General features: G+C 31.3%; 1 non-coding gene across 1 annotated transcript; it reads right to left on the bottom strand.

Moving 5' to 3' along the window:
• Positions 1-758: 758 nt before the first annotated feature.
• On the bottom strand, positions 759-831 carry Trnav-uac. Its single transcript has one exon. It is a non-coding gene; the product is annotated as a tRNA-Val (tRNA).
• Positions 832-4,881: the final 4,050 nt, after the last annotated feature.

Below are 4,881 nucleotides of genomic sequence, written 5' to 3'. Positions count from 1 at the left end.
ACTCGTCAATATCTTTGATGTAAGTGGCAATGCCGAAAAACAAGTTTGCGATTCATTCACCATGTCCATTCAAGCAATAAAAAACCTTGAATCGTAATTTTTCTAGAATAGCGGCCCATCTCAAAAACAACTAACTCATCACGAAGATAATTTAAAAAAAATGAGGATTTTTTATATCTTAAAAAATGATATTTTAGTTAGTGGACGGCAGTAATGTAGTTCACCTATACTTCACAGGCGCATTTATTCGTAATAAAACCTCATGAGTCTACTATGACAGATGGCGCTAGCGTCTTTGTCACTTTTGTAAGATGTACAGCACACCTAGCGGTCACTAGAAGTAACATTTTGTCTTACTTGACTCAAACCCTTATCTTATAGAGTGATTATTCAGGAGACGGCTAAACTTTCTGTTTATTTTCAATGTCTATCAAGGGTTTTAATTTGGATGCATTACTTTAAGAATAGATAAAAGACAGTGTGTGAATATGAAGGAAATGTGATGTGAAACCAGCCTGCAAAATTTGTATACATACAAATGATTTTAAATTCGGAGTGTTGATTATTATAAATTTCTTAATTTTTATCTCACGGATTCACTAAAAAAAAGGTACAATTTTACGTAATACAAAATAAAAATGGCACACTTTCTTTTCTAAGAAAATTTAAAAAATATCTATAAAAACAAAATTAACAACACAAATAACAGTAAGTAATTAAAAAAAAAAGAAATAACGCAAAAAAACAACAAAAACGTATGATTCCGGCCAGGATCGAACTGGCGACCTTCTGCGTGTAAAGCAGATGTGATAACCACTACACCACGGAACCCGCTGCGAGACTGTGTTAAAATATCGATCGCCTCGCGCGAGCGAGCTATTCGTATAAAGATGACGTCATAACCATTCACAACAAATCTTTTTACGTGAAGTCAATGTACGCGTTTAGTTCTTGTATTTTTGTAACATTATTAACTTGTATTTATAAAGTTGGTTTTGTAATTTAATTATTTTGTTCTTCCCCTGAGATATTGTAATTAGAATTAGGCAAACTAAAGCAACGTTATTAATAAGTTTTATTCATAATATAAAAAACATACGACATAAATTATGATTAGTGGAGTAAGACTTATTTAGTTACGATAAAAATGAGAAAGGAAAGGGATAATTTGTCTACCATACTATCGATGACCTCGGTATCCCAATGGTTTTCACCGAGTACGCTAGATGAGAAGGTTACAGGTTCGATTCCCGGTAGTTCCAATTTGGGGGAATGAACTTTTCTAAATTTTTAGGTTCTGGTCTGGGAGTTCTGGGTAATGCCCTAGAGTATTAGGTTACTCTGGTACTTTAGTTAATTATGTGGGTGAAGCTTTCAAATGACCTTATTTGTGTGGTTATTAAAAAATAATTGGTATTTTTTTCATTAAAAAAAATGCTAAGAAACAATTTCAGAATTAAAAATTCATGGGACCTGCTCCTAACAAAATTCAGTATTTTCCCGATACTAAATTAGTTCACGTTTTCGCGTTTATTCAGAAACACAGTTTATAACGATGAACCGTCGGCATACAATAAAAATTTATGTTTGTTAGCAAAAACTATTGTTTAAGGTATTATTTACTTTAAAATGCTTATCACTACTGACAATAATCACTAAATATGGAAAATTAGTTGTCGATTTCGTTAGGATGAAAAATTACAACACTGAATATGTTAATTAAGAGCCTGCAGTGATTATTCATTGGTTCTTTCCTATACCGAATTGATTGGATAAGTTAACATGTTAAAACCATTCCATCATCATTCAGTCCAGGGTCGGTAGCTACAAGGCGTAAAACATTCGCGTATAAAAATTTTAGTGCCTCCTGTGACCGCTTGGGGCGCTGCACAACTTATAATGCAAACAACTAAATAGCTTAAGTTAAAATAAAAAAAAACCCCAATACAATAATGTACAGATTTTTGTTCCTTTTTTTAACAAAATTTAATTTTCGAATTTTGCTTCTCGTTTCTTTATTTTTTTTCACAAAATTCGAGGAGCATAATATTAAATATGGCTGTTTACAAAAATAACAGAAAATAGCCAAAAAATAATGAATGTGTAGAGTTCGTTGGAGGTAATCTGATCTCCTAACCGACACCTTTTGGTTCCGAGTAGATATAAGCGTGAAGAACAGTTTGAAACATATTTTACCTTTAATCTGTAAGCAGTAAAATACATTTTGGATAGATAAAATACAGAATGACGTTTTAATAAACTTTTTTAACAAATTTGATATTGAACGTATACTTAATTAAATACAGATTACAAATATTATCTCATATTATATCTCACGCATGAAGCATTGTGTAAAGCGTCTGTCTTTTTTGAAGACAGACGGAGTAAAATAACAGTTCAAAGCTCAAAAGTGTTGCCCGCTTGCGAGTAGCTAGTGATTGCAGTCGATGAAAATTATATCGACTATCGACTGAATACTGGGCACGCTTATGGAATAAATAGGCGAATTTGTTTCATTTGAATCATCCTCGATCTATTTTTCATCCAATTACTCAGCGTGTATGTTGTGAGGAAACGTTCAGGTGCAGACTGAAGAACCTTTTATTGGAAAAGTCCTTTTAATTATTAACAGAGTACACTCAAAATACTTAATAAATACCTAATTAAATTATTATATTTGTCAATGAATTTGACATTCACCGTATTATTATATTTTAATTTCCTGTATACACTTGACATTGTTAGTTTATAACTATTAATACAAAGATCGAACACTCAGAAAAAAATCCTTCGATACGACCGGATTCGAACCGACGTCTTCTAGTATACCGTGCCAGACGCTATACCAACTAAGCCACGGAACGAACCAGCGGACCTCACGAATTCTTCTATGTGCTATGCATTTTTTCTGAGTGTTCGATCTTTGTATTAATAATTATAACAAATTAGTGGAGTCATTTCACAAAAATAATTGAATATCAATTAATAAAAATGTAAAATTGTTAGTTTAATTCAATTATTTATTAGTTTCATTAATTGTGTTGATTTGTATACGTACACTATTGTGTACTAGTAGTGTTCATGTAAAAAAATATCGATATTTTTTCCGATGTGATATATCGAAATGTTGTATAGATAATTTGCGATAATATATCGGTACAAAACATCGATATTTTCGATATACCGTAAATAATTCTAAAAGATTAAAGGAAGAAATTTTACTAAGAGTAAATAAGTAAAACCACCAGTTTTGCCACAATAATCAAATGTATTTCTTATTCTTATATTCTCAGTGGCTAGCTGCACACATATAATATTATTGACAATCCAAGTTTATGTATGTTCCCAATACAACAATATCCCCCGCACACAGGCAATATTATTATTGTCTACATTATTATGTGTGTGCGGCCAGCCAATGAGAATATAACCACTAGTAGTGGTCTACTACGTTACACTAACGGATGACCAGGGAGTCAGCGTTGGAAATGCGTTTCGTTTCTGCAAGTACAATTTTGAATTGTGTACTTTTGTGAACTTTGCACGATTTTTCATGTATCGGATAAAATATATTGATAATACTAATCGATACGGTAATATCGGATTGATTCGATATATCGATATTTTTTTTAATATCGATATATATCGAGCACTCCTATTGTGTACTTATGACTTACTATTATATTTCTTCATTATTTTGTAAACTGACGCTCACTTTTCGAAGAATAGTATAAAATGACATGTAATTGTATTTATATGAAATTTGTAATGTTGAGAGAAATAAACAAAAAAAAAACGCGTTCATTTGAATTGTCAATTTGCAAATCCATACATACATACACTGTATTAAGAACTGTGTTTGTGAAAAATACAAAGAGGCAACATATTTTAAAGTTTTTAATTTTAATTCAATATAGATAGTCAAATCCAGCTATTCAAGTTAAAAGGTACATATTATATAAAAATTGATTTCGTTACTAGTAGACCAACTGTCAAAATAAGAATAAAGCATGCAAACGCAATTAGTAAACATTGCAACGACGTAACATTCACAATTCTGTCGAATTTTATCTTTTTTCACAATCTATCAATGAAACTACTACATAACTATTTAAAATTTTATGAAAACTGGCAACACTTCAAATGTCATTTTACTCAGTCTTCAACAAAGGCAGACTATATATAGTTATTGCATTAATGTTACCTACAGAAATGTATTCCCGAGGGTTGGAGACCTGGTGACCTACAGTCCGTGAACCTAGTTTCGGCATCAGTTTCCCGGAATATGTTTTTGTACTTTTCTTACGTTCATTGTATTGTATTGTGGTGAGAAAATAAAGAATTTATTATTATTACATTTCAACAATGAAGCAGGAATTTCAACACTAAGTGGGAAAAGGTGATGATCTATGATTGATGAACATCTGGTCAAGATGTTCACCAAACATTAGGTTGTGATTATTCGCCTTTTACATTGAATACCTCATTGTGATTTTTAAATAAATTTCCTTAGAAATACATGGCTGAATTCTCAAAGATGGCATTACCGCAAAAAAGTAGTTTGGTTTGTGTTAAAAACCAAAAACAACAAGCACATAGAAAAATTCGTATAAAGTCCTCTAGTTCGTTCTGTAGCTTAGTTGGCATAGTGTTTTGCTGGAAGACATTGGTTCGAATCCAAGCGGATCGAAGGATTTCATTCTGTGTAATTCGATTTTTGTATTAATAATATAATTGTAACAAGCTAGTGGAGTAATTTCACAAAAATAATTGAATATCAATGTGGTTTGACCACATCGTGACATTGAATTTATTATAACCACTTTTTTGTTTTAAATTTAGAATTTAGTTTTTATTTTTATCATATTAACGTAGTTACAA

The sequence above is a fragment of the Hyposmocoma kahamanoa genome, unplaced genomic scaffold (genome assembly GCF_003589595.1).
Source record: "Hyposmocoma kahamanoa isolate Upper Pololo Valley unplaced genomic scaffold, ASM358959v1 167, whole genome shotgun sequence".
NCBI lineage: Eukaryota > Metazoa > Arthropoda > Insecta > Lepidoptera > Cosmopterigidae > Hyposmocoma > Hyposmocoma kahamanoa.
This window is presented reverse-complemented; position numbering and strand designations above follow the sequence as displayed.